Raw genomic sequence first — 23,836 nt, 5'->3', positions numbered from 1 at the left:
TCCAGCCCTAAACAGACATTTCTTAAAAGATGATACAAAATTGGCCAACAAATTATGGAAAAATACTATTAGTGATCATCAGGGAAAGCCATATATAAACCACAATGAGATATCACTTCACACTAGCTATATGACATGCATATGACATATGTATATATATATATATATATACATATATACATATATACACACACATATATATATACATATATGACATATATACATATATATGATATATATACACACCCTCAACTGCTAGCAAGGAAGCAGAGGAACTTTCACTCATTCTTGGTGGGAATGTAAATCATAATAGCCATTCTGGAAAAGAGTATGAAAGTTCCTAAAAAAAACTATAAATAGAGCTACCAAATAATCCAGTAATTCCACTACTGGGTATAAACCAAAAGGAAAGGAAGTCATCATATCAGAGAGATTATCTGCATTGCCACATTTATTACAGCACTATCTCAGTAGCCAAGATACAGAATCAAACTAAGTGTCCATGGATGGATGAATGAATAAAGAAAATGTGGTATACACTCCTCAGTGTCTATCCTAAAGAATTAAAGTCATCATACTATAGCGATATATGCAATAGTATGTTACAGCAACACAATTAGTAATAGCCAAATTATAGAACCAGCCTAGGTGTTTGTTGATGGATGAATGAATACAGAAAAGGTGGCAATATATACACGATGGAATTTCATTCAGCCATAAGAAAAGTGACATTTTCTAGGAAAATCAATGACCCTTGAGAACATTATGCTAAATGAAAAAAGCAAACTCAGAAACTCACGAGTTGTATGTTTTCCCTCACATATGGAAGCTAGAAGAGAGAAAGAAAAGAAAGATGGGAAGGACCTCATGAAAACTGAAGGGAGATCAATAGAGTAGAGGAAAGGGACTGAGGGGAGGGAGAAGAGGAGGGAAAAGGTTAATACTGTGGATTGATATTGACCAAATTATATTGTTATATCATGTATGAGTTTGCATATGTAACAACTAATCCCACTATTATGCATAATTATAATGCACCAATAAAAATGGCAAAATATATGTGTAATAAAGAAAGATAGTATATATATATATATATATTATATATACACACACACACACACATACACACACACACACACACACATACACACACACAATGGGATATTGTTTAGACAAAAATAGAATAAAGCTAAATTCATTAAAGATTTTGTTTTGTGTTAGTAACACAAGTGCAACAATTAAAAATATTAGAATTGTTATAATCTAGACTATTTGATCTGGTATTATTGTTTACTTCTGTAAACATTTATTAACTCAAAAATATATATTCTTTATATATATGCTCATATGCTATATATACAAATCTAGTGAATACATTCTTTAATATTTGTACTAACTCTCAACCTATATCTCTGTTTATTTAACTATTTGGCTGCATATTCATTGGGCTTGTATATGAATTTAACAACTTCCTCATTCATCACTTATTAGTGCAACATTTTACTCTTGTAAAAATGTGTATATTTATGCTCCAAGTGATTAAAAATTTTAACATGTAGAAAGCATTAAAGCAATTTAGTGTATATACTATCTAGAATGCTTACCTATATTTGAAATTGAATATTTTGATATTAATAATAATTCAAAATTATGTTCCTTGGTCATGTACAGTTTTAGGGAAGCCAAAATGATGTCAATATAAGCATTGACTACTCAGTCTTCCAAAGACATAGGCCTAAAAACAAATAATAGATTAGATACAAATACAGAGGCCAAAACAAGGCTTCCCACAACTCTTTGATGGACAGTGGGTTTATAGGTGTTATGGTATACTTCATAATTTATAGAATGTCTTTGTAGTTATCCTATATTTGATAAAGAGCACAATGATCTGGAGGTATTTTTAAAAATATCCATGTAAGGATAATCAAAGTTGTAACCCATGCTTGCTTTCCCCTTTTCCTCTTCACATCTATACCAGTTTTGTTCAAGAGACCTGATGCACCATGACCCTTATATTCAGCATTTGAATGCTCTCTCATTTTACTCACATCTGAGACTAGATATCTCACCCTGGCCCCAGATGGCCCCTTAGCAACATTCACACCCAGGGTATTTCTTTGGGTGCTTCATACGCCTGTGGCTGACATACAGATGGGCATATGGATGTTAATAGATCTTCCCTTACTGCAAATTATTCCTAAGAAGATTTAATGAGCTAAGTATATTAACATTTAATAGCTTAAACACCATTTGTGTTTGCAGTGACATCCCTGGAGGCAAAAGAAAATTTATGCAGGAATTGGTTGATTGCCTTTGAGAAAAGTATTAATATCTGCCTGCTTGTGTTTATGGGCTCAAAGACATAAAGTACAAGGTGGTCAATTCTGCAAGGCAACCAAGGACATACTACATAACAATCCTTTCCCTCCCTTTTGTTTTTGTTGTTGCATTGGAGACTTGTGACAAAAGAGGTTCTCTTGTCCTGGGAGATCAATTGACTTAGCAACTAACAAGTGATCAGGTGGCATCATATATACCAGGAAAATAATGAGACATGCCCCCTGTTTTTCAGGAGCTGACAATATATCAGAAGAGAGACTGTGGATGTAGTTCAGTGGTACAACACTTGCCTGGCATGCATGAGGCCCTGGATTTAATTCCCAGCACTGAAAAAATAAATGAATAAATATCAGAGGAGATATGTAGGTAAACCAGAAACCATTTCTGTATAGTTAAATAAATACTATAATGAGGTATGCACACATCAGGTGTGAGGGGTAGGTTGGAGAACCAGGGAACACTTACTGAAAGGAAATAAGGCTTGAGTGGCATTTTGAAGGGCAGACTGTCTGTACAATGAAGCAAGGTCTCTAGAACTTATTCTTTAATCTTGATTACTGTCACCCTCTGTGGAATGCAAGCTTCATAAAATCAGACTTAAAGTTTGCCTGCCTTATTCTCTGCACTTTTCCCTGCATCTAGCATAGTCATGTAGCACAGTCACAGACTAGTCTCTCAATAAATAGTAGTGAAATTGCTGAAGGATAATAGTGTCTTTTGGTTCTAAAGCACTTTATAGTTTAGAAACGTACTATATGTTATTATAATCGATCTTATCAAGTTCTTTTGGTACAATCAAAACAGATGGGTTGAAAAATGATACAGTAAATAGCAAGCATGAGAAGATAGAATGGACACTTAATAAAATTGCTATTGTTGCTATTTTGACTATATTAAATCTAACCAATATAGCAAGAGATGTTTCTTATACATAAGAAAAACTTAATTCTGAAATGAGGGAAAAATCTCTGAAATATATAGTGTATATATTTCCATTACTGTGACAGAACACCTGAGGTAATCAACTTAAAAGGAGAAAAGTCTTGAGCATGTGGCATCACAGAACTTCAAGGTGGAAGCATGTGGCGGAGGAGTCCTGTTCATTGCATGGTGGCCAGGAAGAAAAAGAAAGAGACAATAAGGGTCTAGGGTCCCAATATCCCTTTTAAGTTCATGTTCCTCAATAACTACCTCCCTCCAACCAAGGTACACCTCCTAAAGTTTCCACCACTTCCCAATAGTGACACAGGCTAGCCACAAAGCCTTAAAGACACAGGATTTTTTTTGGGGGGGGGTACTTTCAAACTATATAATTTCACCCCATCCCCCAAAGGCTCATGCCACCTCATAATGCAATTGCATCTAGTAATGTCCAGATCACCTAAAGCAATCTACAGATTCAATGGAATACCCATCTGAATACCAATGATATTCTTCACAGAACTAGCAAAAAAATCCTAAAATTCATATGAAAGAACAAAAGACCTAGAATAGCCAAAACAATCATGAGCTAAAAGAACAATGCTAAGGGCATCCCAATACTCAATTTCAATTATACAACAGACTCATAATAACAAAAACAGCATGGTACTAGCATAAAAATGGACATGTAGACCAGTGAACAAAATAGAAGCACAGAGACAAACCGACACAATATTATTATTAGATTCTGGCAAAGGCACCAAAAGCATGTTGGAAAAAAGACAGCCTTTACAATAAATGGTGCTAGGAAAATGGAGAAGAATGAAATTAGTTCCCTATCTTTTGCCCTGCACAAAAGTCAACTCAAAATGGATCAAAGACCTAAGTATAAGACCAGAAACATTCTAAATGCTAGAAGAAAATATGGGGAAAACTTTTTAACATGTAAGTATAGGCAACAACTTCCTGAATAGGATTTCTATAGCTCAGAAAATAAGAGCAAGAATCAATAAATGGGATGGAATCAAATGAAAAAGCTTCTATACAGCAAAAGAAACAACAGTGGGAGGAGACAGCCTACAGAATGGGAGAAAATCTTTGCCATCTACTCTTCCAACAGAGGATTAATATCCATAATATATAAAGAAATCAAAATGTCAATACCAAAAAAGTATCACAAATAAACAATTCAATAAATGGGCAAATGAACTGAACAGATACTTCTCAAAAGAAGATGTAAAAATGTCCAACAATTATATGAAAAAATGTTCATCATCTTTCTCCATTGGGGAAATGCAAATCAAACTACATTGAGATTCCATCTCACTCCAGTAAGAATGACAATCAGCAAGAATACAAATTACAAATGCTGGCAAGGATGCAACAAAAAAGAAATTCTGATACACTGTTTTTGAGAATTTAATTGAGTACAGTCAGTATGGAGAATATAGCTATCAAATGATCCAGCTATACAATTCCTCAATGTTTATCAAAAAGAATTAAAGTCAGCATACTTCATAAATAGATGCATATCCATGTTTATTTGGGCACAATTCACAACAATTAAGTTATGAAACCATCCTAGATGTCTATCAACAGATGAAAGCATAAAGAATATGTGGAATACTTCAAATTAGAATGGCAGTCATCAAAAATGCAAATAACAATAAATGCTGGCAAGGATGTGGGGTAAAGGTATATTCATGCATTGTTGGTAGCACTGCAAATTAGTACAACCACTTTAGAAAGCATTATGTAAATCCCTCAAAAGACTAGGAGTGGACCCACCATATGACTCAGCTATCTCATTCCTTGGTATTTATCCAAAACAACTAAAATCAGCATACTATAGTGATTCATGCACACTAATGCTTGTATCAGTACAATTGACAATAGTCAAGTTGTGGAACCAACCTAGGTATACCTTAATAGATGTTTAGATAAGGAAAATGTCTGATATATATATATATATATATATATATATATACACACACACACACACACACACACACACACACACACACACACAATGGAGTTTTACTCAGCCTTTAAAGAAATATGAAATTTTGTCATCTGCTGGTAAATGGATGGAAATGGAGAACATTATGCTAAGTGAAATAAGCCATTCAGAAAGTCAAGGTTAAGAAAGTCAAGGGTTTTTTTCTCATATACAGAAACTGGAAAGAAATGAGCAAATTTTCTTTTTTTTCTTTTTTTTTTAATTTTTAATATTTATTTTTTAGTTCTCGGCGGACACAACATCTTTGTTTGTATGTGGTGCTGAGGATCGAACCCGGGCCGCACGCATGCCAGGCGAGCGCGCTACCGCTTGAGCCACATCCCCAGCCAGAGCAAATTTTCTAAAGAGGGAATCTCATGAAAATAGAATGGAAAACAGTGTAATATAGGAAGGGTATTGAGGGGGGAGGAAAAGGGATGGGAAGGGGGAGGAACAGCAGAATGAACTTGACTGAACTAGGCTATGTGTACATATGAATATATCACAATGAATTCCATTTTTGTGTATAACTACAATGCACCAATTTTTAACATAAATTAATAGAAGTAAGACCAATAGAGTAAAGAAAAGGGATGGGAAGGGAAGAGGGGAAAGAAGGGGACAGTGTCAGGGATTCAAATGAAACAAATCATGTTATATGCATTTATGAATATGTCCAAAGTAAACCCCACAATTTTGTGTAATGATAATGTACTAATAAAAAATAAATAAAATTTTAAAAGGAAATAAATAAACCTGAAGTGAAAAAAGAAAATTTGTCATATATACCATAATGGAGTTTTATTCTACCATAAAGAACAAAATTATATCATTTGCAGGGAAATGGATGGAACTGCAGATCATCATGGTAAGTGAAATAAGCCAGACTCAGACAGATAAGTATCATATGCTTTTTTTCTCATATGTGAAAGCTAGAGAGGGGGAAAGCCATCACAAAAGTAGAAGAGAGACCATTAGGGGTAGATAAAGGGGATCAGGGGAATGAAGGAGGGGAGGAGAGGGGAGTAAAGTGATCAAATTATGTTTTTAGGTAAGTGTGAATATGCCACAATGAAATCCCCTATTCTGTGTAATTAATATACACCAATGTACAAATGAATATAAGGAAACAAATTAGAAAAAAAATCTTAAAAAAATACATTTGTGGTAGAGTGCTTGCCTAGCACAAGTGAGGCCCTAGGTTCGAGCCTCAGCACCACATAAAAAGATAAATAAATAAAATAAAGGTCTTGTGTCCATCTACAACTAAAAAATATTTTTTAAAATAACAACTATTATTTTTAAAAAATACATTTAATCCTTCTTCAAGAGTCCCCAAGACCTGAACTGTTCCAGTATTACTCAAAGTCCAAGTCCCAAATCTCCTCTAGGACCCCAAACAAATTCATCTGTGAGTTCCTGTAAATATAAAAAAAACAAGTTACATACTTCCAAGATACAGTGGCACAGAAGGAAGTAGAACAAAGCAAGACCAAAACCTAACAGGGCAAACATTAAATCCTATAGCTCCATCTCTGGGATCTGGAAAGCAGGGTGGCATGATGTGAGCTCCAAAGGCTTGGGCATATGCCATCCTTCATCATTCTTTATTGCTAAAACAACTGTCTCCCACTAAATGCATGAGGCACTCTCTTCCATATTACTGCCCTGCCTGTTTTGCCTGTATGTGTTCAAGAAATCAGAAAACAGACATGGGACTAATTGGTATGAAAAATCAATGCCTGTCGCTTTCTATTTTTACCATGACAATGAATGCTGGATTGTTGTATCTGAACACAAGAATGGGAATTATTCATGTAGAAGAAATCAGACATGAAACAAAGAATAGCTCTGTACGAAAAGTAGAGTTGAACATTTCTAAACTGGTTCAGAATCACTGTCTGACGTACCTCTTCAATTCCCCATTCCTACCTTATTTTCCTACAAAGTATAGCCTAAGAGCTATGTTTTAAGACAAATGTTCTTTATCTTGGTAATGGCCATATCTGGGTCTCAGAAAACCCACAAAGGGAGTGGCAGAGTGGTGATCTTTTGCTACTCTCCCATTCTAAATGGAGCCCTTTGGTTACCTTATTTCTTGGCACTCTTGTGCTCTTTCCTCACAACTCTTACCACAGTGACACTCCAGCTCACTCAGGGGTTAGGTTCAAAAATCAGTGTATATGGTAAAAATAGCAATGTCCAGATTGCCACTAAAAATCCTTTAAATTTTCATAAAGTATTACATAAAGTTAAAGGTTACTACTTTTTGTAGAAACATGTACACAGGAATATCCTGTACAGAATAGGTAATATAAGCAAAATGTAACTTTGAGGGATTTTTGTGTGTGTGTGAGGAGGTGGGAACTGGGAATTGAACTCAGGGCACTCAGCCACGGAGCCCCATCCCCAGCCCTATTTTGTATTTTTATTTAGAGACAGACTGAGCTGCTTAGTGTCTCGTCATTACTGAGGCTGGCTTTGAACTCATGATCCTCCTGCCTCAGCCTCCCAAGCCACTGGGATTACAGGCATGAGCCATCACAACTGTCACTTTGAGTGTTTTAATTACATAAAAATTAGAGTGTTCACAATGGAAATCACAGAAGTACACCTATGTTATGAGTCTAATTGTTTATAGGAATAATTATTTAACACTTATCACTGCCACCTTAAACTCTTTTAAACTCTTTGGGATTACAAACACTTAATGTTAGACAATTTTGGACTGTGATATATTGAGAGCCACTATTTGAAAAGGTAACTGTGATTATATTAAATATTTTAATTGTGTAAGGACACTATTTGATTGTTTCTAATTCAGTGGCATCCTTAATAAAAGGCAGTTTCTTTCAATTAGAGGTTGAGCATCCTTAATGCAAAAATATGAAATTCAAAATGCTCCAAAATTAAAAAAAAAATTTAAACACTAACCTGACACAACAAGTAGAATATTTAACACCTGGAATTACATGATGGGTCATAGTAAAAATCCAAGTGCACTAAAAATAGTTTGAAATTACCTTCAAACTGTACATAAGGCATGTATATAAAACAAATGAACTTCATGTTTACACTTGGGTCCCATCCCCAAGATATCTCATTCTGTACATGCAAATATTCTAAAATTAAAAAAATATGAAATCCAAAACACTCTGGTCCCAAAAAAATTTCAGATAAGAAATGTTCAACACATAGTAATTTTTGAGACAAAATTGCAAATTGTGTTCTCATGGAAAAACCATCTCTGAAGTTTGTCTTGAGTCTTTTTGACCATCTTGAAGTAGATACTACTGCTAGAATGTAATGAATGAGAGGTTTAGTAAGGGTCAGGAAAGTAGAAGGGAGAATAGCCACACTACTTAAGTTTCTACATATTCAAACTGTGAGCTCCACCTTCCTACAAAATACTCCTTAACTTTAATACTTTGGTATTCTGACAGATCATTTCCTTTCCAATTTATCACTGGTATGATCTATATATGCATATATATTTGAGAAAAAAATAAGGAAGCAGCTGATAAACAAAGGTAAAGTTTTGTGAAATGGTTGCTGCTTCCTGATCTCACATGTCAAATCAAGCACTGCTCAATACATATTCATTCCTTTACAGATAAGGTTAATTTCCCTTATGTGCCTAAAATCCCATTGAATTAGAGAACTACATAGTTCAAAATTAAAGTAATGAAATTGGATGAAATGCACTGTTATGGCAAGCACATTGGGCTGACCTGAATTCTGAATTCTCCTACCAAGTATGACTTTGGGTTAAATGTTAAATTAGAAAGCTGAGCTGGAAGAACTCCAAGGACAATTTGATTTCTAAAATTGTGTTGTTTTTTAGATTCCAAATTGTAAGTGTATGATAATATGTTAAGTAATAGATCTTTGTTAGCAAATTATTTGTTCTCTCCAGCAGTGCTGAGATTTTTGTATGATATCTATAATTCACATAATTCTGGCACCTAGGTAAATATTTCTACCAGTGAAATATAAGCTTCTTCTTGTCTGCAGCACATTTAGGCTGTAGCTACATTATCTTTAGCTGCAATCCTCCTAGGGGTACTTAACTCTACAAGGTAAAGTTGAGTCAATGCTCTGACATGGATCTTCTAAAGTCCAACTAGTTTCTGTGTCTATAATTAAACTGGGAAAACAATATCCCATGCAATACCAACTCACTATACAGCCCAAACTGAGAGACACTATTACTTAAGATTAAATAAAAACTATTTAAATTGGCATCATGATGACATTTAACATGAAGAGTAGTGACCTAAATAGAAACACATATTCTAATTATACTTCTATTAACAGTTTGCATTAGCAATTTGAGGGATCCATCTATTCTAAGTGAATCATTCCTAAATCTCCCCCTTCGTCTCCAGTTCAGAAAAATTTCCTGAGTTCTACACACATATTTCTAATTGTTGATTTGGTGTCATGCCCATTTTTCTACCCATAGATACCTGAGACTCAACATTCCCCAAACTACTCATCTTCTTGTATCCCAAACACACTCCTCTTCCTGTGTCTATGATCTTACAGGACATTATTACAATTATGTTGGGGGTGTGGATTTTAAATCTCAGCATATTATCATTGACTCTCCTCTCTCATGCCTAATCAATTGTCATGTCTTGTCAAGTCATATCAATACTTCCAGAATTGCTCATCCATTTTCTCTTTTCCATGTGCACTGCCCTAACACTAGTTTAGACTCTATTCTCTTTGATTCTAGTCCCTACCTTTTCCTCCTCAATCTCTTTCTCATACTAATACCAAATAAACTTTCCACAAGCAAAGGTCCAGGATTTGTATTCCCTACTCAAAAACTTTCAGAGACCCCTGATTCCTATAGAATATTGATTTTTTCAGACATTTTTGTTTCAAAATCAGATGACTTCCTAGAAGAAAATGACACATATTTCATCAGCATGAATTCATGTTATAAGTTAAAAATCATTACATTTACGTATTCTAAAAACAATCAATGAGGAAAAATTGATAAATACAAAACACTGAAATCAAGGATAAGGGAACTAAGTCTTATATTATGTTTTTACCTTGGTTGTAAAATATTGAAAAAATTCTTGCTCACAAGTAGTTCAAATATCGACGATTTTCATAGTTCATCTTGCAAGATACTTTACATAAGAAGGCCAAGCAGCTAAACTATATTTTGAACAAAAATAAGTAAAATAGCAGCATAATTGTAATGTCTTCAATATATTAATTCTTATATACTACATTCTTTAAATTTATTACATTTTAAAATATGTAATTCATGGGGCTGGGGTTGTAGCTCAGTGGTAGAGAGCTTGCCTTGCACCTATGAGGCACTGGGTTCAATCCTTAGCACCACAAAAAAATAAATACATAAAATATGTAATTCAATGTGTATATTAAGTATAAAATTAAATCAAGTATCTGTAGAATCCTTGAAGCACTTGTAAAGAATCTTAAAGTTCATGAAGCATAGTTTGAAATACTTGTCATAAAATAAAATGTTTGATGATTTACCCTCGATCTATTTTTCTAATCTTATTTTCCTCCATTGCTTTTCACACATTCCTTTAAAAACAGAAAGAAAACTTGAGTTTTTCCTAATTATTAGTGTGAGAAAGCTTGTAGAAGAAAAGAATAAAATTATAAATTCTTCACAATTCCTCAATCCATGGATAACTTCTACAAATGTTTTGGTGTAATTTCTTTTGGCCTTTTATATTTCATGATAATATTGAGATAACTATGCCAAGCACTTAAATAGAAGTATGCCAAGCATTTAGACATTGCCCCCATTAAATACAAACATCCTATTATGCAATTAATTTTATTATATCCATTTTACATTGAGGAAAAAAACAGGTTGACTAACTTGCCCGAGGTCAGAGTAAATTGTAAAGCTGAGCTTCTAACTAATGTCTGTTAGACTCCAGAGACTATGTACTTAACCACAATGCTGTATGGCTTCCCTTTCCATGCCCTTTCACTTACTTTAACTCTGCCCACTTGAATTTACTATTCCCTAAAGACATCTCCCTCTGCTCATGCCATTTCCTTGGCTAGGATTGCCATTTGCCCCATTTATGCCTAGCCAAATCCTACTTGTCATTCAAATGCCATCTACTCCTCAGTCTTCTTTAGTCTACCTTCAGTTTTCCCTTCTAGAACTCCCAATAATACTCTTTCCTGTGATTCATTTACTTCCTCCTCCTGTGTCAACCTCCTCCTCTTCTCACCTCCTATACTTTAGACAGGAGTTACTATATTTGTCCATGCTGTATGACTAGTGGCCCTGTGCCAGTTCCCACACTTTGGACATGGGGCTGAACAGTTACTCTAGGATGCAGCTACTGACATAGATGGTTTGGCCCTCTGACACTAAGTGAAACTGAAGCTCCCATGCACACCAGTCAAGAAAATCATTCCTTCCATGATCTAAGCAATCTTCCACCCCTCCTCCCAGAGTTGCCTGTTGCTTTTAAAACTTCTTTTCCCCTCAAGGCTGCCCTTGACATTCCTTTGAAGAGGATTTCCTCTTGATAAAGTCATTTACAATGTGGGATAATGCCAGCTTTGTGGTCTTCCCTGGGTTCTGCAAAGGCATACTTGGTGGTAAACAAATTTCTTTACTTTATTTCAAAGTTTTTGTGGACCCCTAAAGAGGCCAGTGCAATTGAAAAGCAATGTTCTGAATCTGAGATTATGAAACTTAGTTTCCCAGTTTCACAAGTCTTCCCTAGGGGGTCCTTGAAAGAAGGTGTGGACATGTTTATCTAACTCACTTGGTTAAGGGTGGAAGCAAGGGATTGTCTGTACATACGCCAACTGGAATGCAGCCTGAAGTGACTGGGACTGGAAGCCATGAGCCCTCTGGGTGTGTGCCATTTGTAGAAAGACAATTTGCTGATGTATTTCTCATATATCACATACTTAGTACTGGGATATGGGAAAATGTGAATATCCAGACTCAGCTTTGTCCTGAATTTAAGATCCACATATCCAACTGCTTAGTAGACATATTTACTTGGATGCATGTCAGACATCTTTAACTTAACATGCCCAGATGAATTCCTGATATTCCCTCTGCCCATTCCTACTCTATCTACCCCACCCTCAGGCACAAACCATACTCCTCCTTGAGTGTCCCCTATCTTGGTTAATGGTAACCCCATTCTTCTAATTACTGACCTTAAAAAAGAAAACCTTAGTGACATCCTCATCAGTCTTTTTTCTCACACTCCATTCTGTTCCAGAGCAAATCCAGTTGGCCCTACCACCAGAGTTTGACCACTAGTCACTATCCCATTACCACGATTCTGTCACTCTCTGGATTATTGCAATAACCTGACAGATTTCCCTGTTCTTCCCTAGCCTACTTTCAATCTCTTCTCCTCCCAGAAGCCAAAGTAATCATTAGAACTAAATAGTGTCTACTTAGAACCCTTCCGTGACTTTTCATTTTACCCTCAGTGAAAGTCTTCCTTCCTTGAACATGCCAAGCACGCTCCAACTTCAGGGTTTTGTACTTGGTGTCTTCTCCTGGAAGGCTCTTTCATAAGATCTCCACAGAGCTAGCTCTCTCATTCCCTCCAGTCACATAAAACTTATCTCATTATCTCATTGAGGTCTTCCCTTGCCACACTTTCAAATACCCTGACACTTCCAATTTCTTTCCCTGTTTTACTATTCTTCTGAGGACTACATACAGCTAACTACTGGCTACTACTTGGCTGACTACTCCACTAACGTTTATACTATAATTTGGATCTAGAATATCTCCCAAATTCCCATGTGTTAAAGGCTTGGTTTCCAACCTCTGGTGCTACTGGAAGGTGTTGAACTATAGGCATTGGTAACTAGTACAAGGCAGTTAGGTCACGACTTTGAGGAAATATCCAGTCCTTTCTCTTTCTCTTTTTGCTTCATAGCCACCTTTAGATAAGCAACTTTTCTCCACTGCATGCTCCCTGCCATGATGATCTGCTTCACCATAGGCCCAAAAGCAATAGGGCAACTGACCATGAACTAAAATCTCCAAATATGTGAGCCAAAATAAACCTTTCCTCCTCATTAAGTTAATTATCTCAGGTATTTTGTCACAGTGATACAAAGCTAACTAATACATGTTTAGTTCCATCTGGACTGAAAATTTTATGCTTTATTGATTACTGAATTAGCAGTATTAGAACAGTGCCTAGCACAGAGTGGTCACTCAACAACCATTAAGTAAATGGATATTGGATGAATGGAAAATACCAGATTTAGATGAAGAATTCATTCATTCCATTTTTTAAAGTGTGTTTTGCTTTTATTTTGGTGTATTTTTTTGTTGTTGTTTGTTGTTTTGTTTTTGTAGTGCTGAATATCAAACCCAGGGCCTTACACTAGTTTAGAGACTTTTAAACTTCTTTCAAAGCCTTCAGAATCCCCTTACTAGGGAAGGAGAAGAGATGCAAAGGATAAGGCTCTGGGTCTCCAACTACTGCTTTATCCAGAGCGGACACAAATCTTACATATTGGCTTTCCATTTAAACTTTGTTTTGAGGAAAATATTACTTGAATGGGTTTTGGGAAATTATTTGAATAATACCCTAAATTATTTGAATAAATTATTTGAATAATACCTTAAATCTAAAGAAATCGGAGACCTTAACCTTCCCAGGCTAGGAATAATGACCTTGTATCAAGGAGTTGGATATACCAGGTACTTCCCAGTCCCATGTTCCTCAAATAGGCTCCTATAATGTGGTTCAGGTGTTCTAGGAAATGTCACAGGATATAAACATAACATATTTTCCTAAGCAGAAATTTTACTGAAAATTTCAAAGTGGATAATTCTCTACTAAAACAAAGGATTAAATAAAATAACAAAACCTCATACATTTAGAAAATAAAACATAAGCTTTAATAGAAATTATTGCATGTATGCAAAAAGCCACTTCAAACTACTCCATGTCTTGTCCCAAGAGTCCACAAAGACTTTTTAAAAATAATTTTTCAGTTGTTGATGGGCCTTTATTTTATTTATTTGTTTGTTTATTTGTTTGTTTATTTTATTTATTTGTTTGTTTGTTTGCAGTGCTGAGAATCAAGCCCAGTGCCTCACAGGTGCTAGGCAAGCACTCTACCACTGAGCTACAACCTCAGACCCCCACATATACTTTTCTCTACCATTAGGAAAAGCAAAATTGTTTGAAAAGCACTATATCGAGTGATCTTCTATACCATATGAGGAACAAACAAGATTAGAAATAGTTTGTCATCAAGATAGCCAAAGAGTAAGAGGCCAGCTTACATGGGTAGGCTCCTTACAGTAATACTCTGACATTAGTGTGAAACATTCTGCTGATCAGATGTAATTTTCTAAGTCCTTTTCTGTACATTACACAGATGCCATTAGAAAATATATCAGAGTCAAAGCCCTTTGCTTTTTTGCTGCTGCACTAGGGAACAGCATCAGATTTCGTATAGGTAAGCACACATGGACAGAATTGTTTCCCCTGGGAGACCTGGGCCAATGAATAGAACATTAAAACCTAGAATTGAGATGAAACATTTATTTCACTCAATACAGCAGTCCCTCAGTATTGGCAGGGGATGTGTTCCATAATGCAGTTAGCATAGTATTTGCATAAAACCTACACATATCTTCCTGTATATTTCAAATAATTTCTAGATTATTTGTAATACTAGCACAATGTAAATGATAAGTCATACCATATACCATTTAGGAAATAATGACAAACTCTATAAATTTTCAGTATGGATACAACAGTTTTTTTAAATTTTTTTCTGTACATATTTATTGAGCATCTACTTCACTCTCAGTACTAGGATTTTAAAAATATAACATTGTTCTATTTTTAGTACTGGGAATGGAACCCAGGGATGCTCTCCCACTGAGCTAAATCCCCACCCTTTTTATTTATTTATTTTTAAATTTGGCAACAGGGTCTCACTAAATTGCCCAGGTCTGCCTCAAATCTGTGATCCTCCTGCCTTACCCTCCTGAGTTACTAGGATTACAGGCATATGCCACCATGCCCAGCTCAACATTTTTCTTTAAACAAGAACATTTTTAACAGTTACCATAATTACATTTACTTAACCAACTAAAGATAGTGTTAGTAGTAACTAGGAATAGTAAAGCTGGAAAATATATAAACATGTTCAATGGTCCCAGTAATTAAGTCTGAAAAGTCCTATTGGATATGATAAACTTGCAGGTAGGAAGCACAACTTTCAATGGCAGCATTTTCCATTGCAGCTATTATTCACATTGGGTTCATAATTATTTATTGGCATCTTAGGAAGGAAATTACCAGATTCAGGAATAGGGGATAGTTGATCTCCATAACTGATCAATATAGCTATTACACTTTAGGAAATGAAAAAGAGAAAGGGTTTTGAATTGAGAAGAAAAAGGTTCTATCCTGCACTAAATCAATATGTCATTTCTCCCATCTAGACCTCAGTTTCCTGATCTGTTAAATGAGGTCTTTGATGAAGAAGATCCTTTTACATGTACTTTTAGCTCTGACATTCTGAGTCTACAAAATCCACATCTATAGCCAAGCTACTCTATGCATGTACATATTTTGAAAGTGAACAACCACTACTTCCATGTAAGCAAATGAACAAGCAGGCAGGGAAAGCAGTTATATTAAACAAATGGACCCCGCTGTATGTTCTCATTGCCAAAAGCATGAGTAAGAGTTTGAAGTCCAAGAAACAACACTACCTGACCCCTCCCCACACTCCATTCCAATGCAAGATTATTCTTCAACATTTCAAAAGTCAAAACAGGGGTTGTCAAAATATCTGAATCCAAGCTGACAAACCCCATCAGGCTTGTTGGCAGATGAAGGGAAGTAGTAAACAGAATGTGAACAATTACTACCAAAGATTTAGATATGACCTAGATTTATGGCTACCCTAGCAAGTATTAGTCCAAATAAAAAATGAGGAAGGCTCAGGTCTGCAGAGGAAGGTAAGAAATCACACATGGGAAAAGACGTAGATGTCTGCCCAGTTCTTGGTTTTCTTCAGTCTTTTCTCAGAGCAACAGCATTTCTTTATAGATGTTGTTTGGCCTCAAACCCACTTGACCTCCTTTCAGGGATTTAAAGCATTTAGCTTTCAGATTGGGTTTTTTAAGTACTACCAAATAATGAAAGGTCAGAACTGGAGGGCCCTCAGCAAGGAACTAGGCCAAGGCTCCCACTGGTAGCAAATGGGCCTAATTTAGCACATGTTCTGTGAGACCAGCACATAGCTAAAGTAATTTTGATTTGTGAACACTTTTGAGAATGGCACACAGTCTCCTGTTCTTCCAGGTAGCCTCCACTTCTGGACTTTCACTGGGCAGATTAGCCTCAAAATGCTTTTGAGTTTCAGCTAAGACTCAGAAGCCAGACCTCCCTATGACACTATTTTCTGCCTTAGACTTCCTCTCCTTGCAGCCACCAGTTTTGTCTCCAATAGCCATCCAAAATGAAACAACCTACAATTCAAATCAGTCAGACCCTTCTCTAAAACGACCATTCATTCAGGCCTGACTGTGCTTCCCCCACACTTCCTTCTATACTTTGGTATGGCTGTAGTGCAACCAATACAGGAAAGTACTTTAAGGGGGCTTTCACACTAAGCCCTGGTACTTCCTATTGAGGACAGGGGACTACTGTGGGCCAGAATGGGGTCAGTAAGGTACTTAAAACTCTCAAGAAGAGCCAGAGTTGAAGGTTCAGAGAGACATAGCAAACACAGGAACCTCTGTGAATTTACAGTTCACTAGAAGGCGTGTCCATCCAAGGAGTTTAACCTAGCAATGAATTAAAAAACAAAAACCACAAAAAATCCTTGGGATAGGGGCTGACACCTGGAAAGAAAGCAAGATAGTAAGTCCCTAAGGAGCTTCATTTATGCTTTTATAAGAATGTTTGTATCTGGACTTTATATACAAACAGAAATATGAAAAAAGCTGTGTTGTATATGTATAATAAGAATTGTAATGCATTCCATTGTCATTGTTAAAAAATCAATTTAAAAATGTTTGTGATATGTCTCAGATTGTCCTTCACATTCCCATATTCAAATCCCATGTCCCACTGTGAGATCATGTGTCCCAATCTGTTGTTTCAAAAATGTAATACATAGTGTGCTTTGCAAGAAAATGATACAGCCATGGCAATATTTATGTGGCTAACAGATAGATAGAAATATCTAATTTTTTCTTCTCTATTTTCCTTTCCTTCAAATTTGTTCCTTACTTCTAACATGACACTGGATTTTATTCTCACCCTTGACTCAGATGAATACATTAGAATCTGTACTTGGCTGCAATGGAGGCTGAGTTAAAAAAAAAAGATAAAATTTACAAATTGTTATTCAAATCAAACAATGCAAATTGAAGGCCTACAAACATGGCTTATGAGGTCCCTTTAATACTTTTAATTTTTTAAAAATCTTTACTAAACTTTTTCCAGGTGCAGTAACATACACCTGTAATTCCAGGTACTTGGCAGACTGAGGCAGGCAAATGGCAAGTTCAAGGCCAGCCTGGGCGACTGTCTCAAATTATAAATTTTTTAAAGGCTGGAGGTATTGCTTAGTGGTAAAATGCTTGCATAGCATGCACAAGGCCATGGGTATAAACCCCAGTACTGAAGGAGAAAAAACTAGCAACATTTAAAGGTGGAAATTTTCACATAAAAATCTGTGCTTCCATCTTTTCTTGAAAATCAAAAAATCTGGCAAAATTAGGTCCATATTCTCCTGTGGTGATGATTGGCCAGTGCTGAACAGAAGCAGTCCCCATTACACTGGGCATTCTCTCTCTAGGCAGCCACATTCCTAACGATTCCCTCTTGCCTCTGACACTACAGCTGGACATCAGGACATCATTGCATTTACCCTACTGTTTTTTTCTAGTAAAGAAATTGTAATATTTCCTCTATCCATGCCTAACAGTATTAGAAAAAGAAAAGATAAATAGAAATCACATGTTTCAAGAAATAATGAAAAAGAATTTTGGCACAAGAACACTGCTATAACATTCCATATGCAACACAAATGTGTCTTTCAATAAAATGCAATATGACCTGGTTTATTCATTCAAATCACTTATTCTACCTACAGGCTTCTAGTGGTCACCTGTATTTCGTGGGGTACAACCCCTTCTTTCATATTCAAAACACATCACTCCAACCTCTGCTTTTATCATCACACCACCTCCTTCTGTCTCTTCTTTTCTCCTCTTATAATTGTGCTGGTCTCATGCACACAGTTCAGGACTATCTTTATATAACAAGATCCTTAAGTTAATTTCATCTGCAATGTCCCCTTTGCCATAAAGGTGACAATAACAGCATTTAGGGATTAAAAGAAGAATTTGGAGGAGACATTATTCAACCTATGATAATAGAAAAAGGTTATGATCGAGAAAGGGTTAGTGGCCTGGCTCAGGTCACACACCTAGTTAGGTACAGAACAGACCCTAGGTCTCCTGACTTTCCAACAATCATTCACTACAGGGCAGATCTTCTCAGAGTTAAGCTCTTTGTATCTTCCAAGGTAATAATCAACTAATCTGATAAACCATCTTAAAATGGCTAGAAAATGATGATCAGAGTCTTCTCCACTTTCTAGACAATATTTTATACAGGAGAATTTCAGAGAACATCAAGAAGAGAGGGTCAGCTGTGTGTGGTGGTATATACCTGTAGCCTCAGTTACTTGGGAGGCAGAGATAGGAGGATCACTTGAGCCCTGAAGTTCAAGACTAGCCTGAGCTACACAGCAAGACCTTGTCTCAAAATTTTTTTAAAAAAGTGAGGATCAATAAAAGTGATATAAAGGGGATGTGGGCCACACAAGAGTTCTCAAGATGATTTAAAGTGATAGAAGCTGATCTGATTAGCAGGAATTATAAACTTATTGAGAATTCTGAAAATTATACAGGAAGATAATAGAGTACACTACTACTAAATTTGAACAAATTCCTAAATAGTATACACTCTCTCCTATTGGCATCCATTAAAGATCTGAGGAAATAGATATGTTCCAGCAGGAAACAAAAATAAACACATAAGGGAAATGACTTGCAAATTATATTTATGGATAATGAATTAAATGGATGTAATTAAGTTCCTATCAAAGCAGATGTATTTTTTTCTTAGTTGTATTTAATGAGTTTTTTAAAAGATCTTTTAAAATACAATAGCATGGTAAGTACCCTATTCATAAATAATTTCCATCACAATTAAGAATAAGCCATAAATTTCAAATTCATAGCAAGTTGACTTCTATGTCCCTAACCTAGCTGTGTCTTTGACTTTTCTGAAAGCACTATAGGAATACTGAAAACCTTCACTGCCTACTCATTCTGATTACAACATAGAAAGCATAAATTCACAATAAAGAGTCATGACAAAGAAGCATTCTGGCGCTGGGGTTGTGGCTCAGTAGTAGAGTGCTTGCCCTGCACATGTAAGGCACTGGGTTCGATCTGCGGTACCACATAAAAATAAATAAATAAACAAAATTAAGTTTTGTGTCAAAAAAAGAAACACTCTGTCCTTTTGTTACAGTTAAATTCACACTAAATGAAAAATTTTTGATCATTTCCAGACATAAGCTACAAAAGCAGAGCTCTAAAGATCAATGGATTTAAATGGCATCAACTGTAGTGAACATCAAATCAGGCAATAAATCTAGTACAGTGCATTCCTAAAGGGGAATAATCATCTGATTCAACACTCTATCTCTATAGGCAAATGTGTCTATACAGAAATGTTGCATTCTTCTCTATAGGTAAGCTGTAGAATTTCAGTTTATGTGTTCATTTTAATGAAGAATTCATAAAACAAAAAAATAGTCTTGAAGAAAATGATGGGTTCTCCAAACAAAACAAAGTGAAGCAAATTTGATATTTTTGCATGTAAGTTTGATACTCAAGCATTGGATTCTTATTATTTCTCCTCCAAGTTAATCAGCTACCATTTAACCCAGTCATTGGATACACTCAAGCCCTCTCAAGGGTTCCAGGTCCTGTCTTTGTTTCAAACCCAAGGTCCACTCTCTTCAGTTACCTCAAGTCAAATCTACCATGGTCTCTGCAGCTGCCAGTTCTTTTAAAACAGACCTCCTTTCTCCTGTTGTGAGAGAAAGCCTCCATCTTCTCTAATCCTCAATTTTCTCATAAAAACTGGGAATAGCTCATAGATTTATCGCAAGAATTAAGATTTAACTTACATGGAGGACTTGGGTAGGTGATTATGAAAAGATAACTGAAATCACAACAATAATAATGATCATTACGAGTTTTCTCCATTTAACTTACCTCCTTTTAAACAGATGACATTTTCACACTTGCTGTGTTTCCATTAACTTAGATACAATCATCTCTCTCCAATTCCAGTTTTCTCTGCAAGGTCTTTTACTTGGCCAACTTTCCCCCTCATAGCTGGCCTAAACATATCTTCTGACTGATTGCCAATCAATCATTACATAGGTTCAAATTGATGCTTTCAAAGCCCACATTTACACTGACACAAAATCATGGAATTTTCAAGCTGAAAGGAATCTAGGATATCACCTACTCCCAGGTTTTCCAACTCATATTGTATTGTGTCCAAGGATAATGTTAAATTCTCCACCATGAACAACAGAAATAATTTTTAAAAAGTGTAGAAAGTCAAGACAAGAGTCAAAAGTCACAAGTCACTTTTTTTAAAACCAAAGATTGAACCCTGGTGTGCTTATCTACTTAGGCACATCCTCAGTCCTTTTTCATTCTTTATTTAGAGACGGGGCCTCAATAAGTTGCTTAGGTCCTTGCTAAGTTGCTATGGTTGACTTAAAACTTGCTATCCTCCTGCCTCAGCCTTCTGAGCCACTGGGATTACAGGTGTGTGCCACCATGCCCAGTTAGGGGTCACTTTAAAATGCTACATTGCTTGATAATGGATTAGCTATGTGGATTACAGGTGTGTGCCACCATGCCCAGTTAGGGGTCACTTTAAAATGCTACATTGCTTGATAATGGATTAGCTATGTGGATTACAGGTGTGTGCCACCATGCCCAGTTAGGGGTCACTTTAAAATGCTACATTGCTTGATTATGGATTAGCTATGTGGATTACAGGTGTGTGCCACCATGCCCAGTTAGGGGTCACTTTAAAATGCTACATTACTTGATTATGGATTAGCTATGTGGTAAGATAAATCAAGCCCAAACCTCTTTTTGATTACAAAAGATGAATATAGGAGCCAAGAGAGGTTAACTTATTTGTTCTAAATCATACAAAAAGTTTGGGGGCAGAGGTTGAATTAACATCCAGATCTCCTGGCTCCCAATCCAGATACTCTTCTCCTTATACTGTGCTCCCTCAGGGAACATCTTTATATTTCATTAGACTCTCTTGAGCTCCAGGCTATAAAAAAATCCTTCATATTGGATGCCTAACTATTTCAGATATGTGTCCACACTATCAAGGATCTTTTAAGCAGCCATACCCTCCTCCAAAAGGAAAAATTCTCAAATGCTTATCTCATCTGCACTGGGACTGCAGTCCTAGTCAACTCTAAACTATGTTGGCTGTTGTCCTTGCTACTCCTTCCATTCTATACCCAATCAGCCCTCTACATTTATAAAATATTACTTTCTTCCTGATAATAACATGTGGTTTTTCTCTCAGATGTACCTAGCACACTATCTGGCCCTCAATAACTTTTCAGTGAAGAACTGTAGACTCACTAACTAAGTGAATAATTACAACTTTGCCTCTCCAAATTACTAATGAATTCTCATACCTCCTTAGATAACAACTAATCTAGATTAATCCAATACTCAGAATTTTCCTACCTGGGCACCCCTGGGGACAGAGATAAAACTCAGGGAGCTTATTGTTTAGAATGGGCAAGGCTAATTCTGCAAGTCAGCGACTAGTGGTGATGATAGGTCTCCCAAGATATTTGTTTTGATCCTAATGATTTAACATATTTTAACCTGGTGACTCCAGGCTAAAGTCTTTTTACAGGTTTAACTTCTGCCTAATTTCTTCCTCATTCTATTTTTTTCTTCACTGGACATCCTTAGCACAATACCTGACAAATTGAGCAGGCAAGCCTTAGCAAAAGTGTGATAAACTCAACTAATTTTTGCTATTTGAAATCTGCTTCCCAACTGCCCCCCCACCACCACATGTGATGGAGTCATATGGAGTCCAGTTATCCCTAAATGTAAAAAAAAGAAAGAGAGAAATTGTCTTCAGCATTATCACCTTTGATATTTGGGGGTTTTAGTAGTACTGAGCTTTAATTTTCACTTTGTTGGGGTATTTTTATTTTTTCCATTTTCTATTATCTAAGACTGTGTCTGTTCTAACTAGTGTTATGTGTAGGGAGCTGTCTGAGTTTCAGCAATCTTTTCTTCAAACCTCTGCCATAACATAACTATGTAGTATGGGCGGGATGCTGGTTAAATGTATGGATTGGGCAACAGCCAGACTTGAGTTTGATTCTTAGTTCTACCACTTTTCATCGATTAAACCTTAAGCAAGTTGAACTTTGTCTATTTATGCCTAAGATTCCTTATCTGTAAAATGACAACAAATGCCTAATAGTGGCATAATAAAAATATATTGATCCATCCCTGGTCCCTGACATAAAGCTCCTAAAACCCTTGGGATTTCCTAAGTAATAGAAGTATCTTGTTTTTGACCAGACCTGAGTTTATGCTATTGAGCTGAAGCTGATAGGGTCCCCTAGATAACTTCTTGATGAGGGCTACTCATAAGACAGACTAAATGTGATTATAGAGTTGAACCTTTCAGCTCCACTCCCAGACCTCAGAGAGGGGAGGAGGACTAGAAATACAGTTCTATAAAAATTCTTGAAAAAAAGAGACTGGGAAATATTCCAGGTTGGTAAATAAACATGTTTTGCTTAGTGAGATGGAATGAAATCTCTGTCCCACTACCTTTTCCATGCCTCACTCCATGTATCTCTTTTATTTGGCTATTCCTGAGTGGTCTGTATAATAACCTGCTAATCAAAAATAAAGTATCTTCTAGCAGACTCAATATTAAAATTATTAAAGTTGAAGATGGTCATGGGAATTCCTATATTCATTGGAAGCTGGACAGAAGTGTGTCACCTGAAGACCCCATTTGTGACTGGAGTCTGAGGTAGAAGAAATCTTGTGGGACTAAGCCTTATAATATGTAAGATCTGAGGGAGTTAGCATCAGAATTGAATTGAATTGAATTGTTGGACACTCAGTGTCCACAGAGAAGGGGAGAATCGGTTAGTGTTAGAAAGATTCTGTGTATTTTCAAGAGAAAAAAAAAAGCAGATTACCTTATAATATTGTAGGGATTACATAAAATATTCTGTGATAAACTATAAATGATTATATTATTAATTAAGAACAGCTATTACTATTATTTGCATAAAAGTGCTTCTTCCATAGTTCCTGGATTATAGTCAATGTTTTCTGCGTAGAACCCCAACTAAATTGGCTACAACCCTCAATCCCCATGTCACTCTAACCATTTTTGTTTCTGT

The 23,836-nt window shown here is 36.0% G+C and overlaps 1 pseudogene; it reads left to right on the top strand.

Moving 5' to 3' along the window:
* Positions 1–23,836, top strand: part of LOC110597572 (large ribosomal subunit protein uL15 pseudogene) — a 169,622-nt pseudogene that overhangs the window by 16,678 nt on the left and 129,108 nt on the right.

This window comes from Ictidomys tridecemlineatus, chromosome X (assembly GCF_052094955.1).
Source record: "Ictidomys tridecemlineatus isolate mIctTri1 chromosome X, mIctTri1.hap1, whole genome shotgun sequence".
In the NCBI taxonomy this organism is placed as follows: domain Eukaryota; kingdom Metazoa; phylum Chordata; class Mammalia; order Rodentia; family Sciuridae; genus Ictidomys; species Ictidomys tridecemlineatus.
Note: the sequence above shows the minus strand (reverse complement) of the source record. Positions and strands in the feature narration are given on the sequence as shown.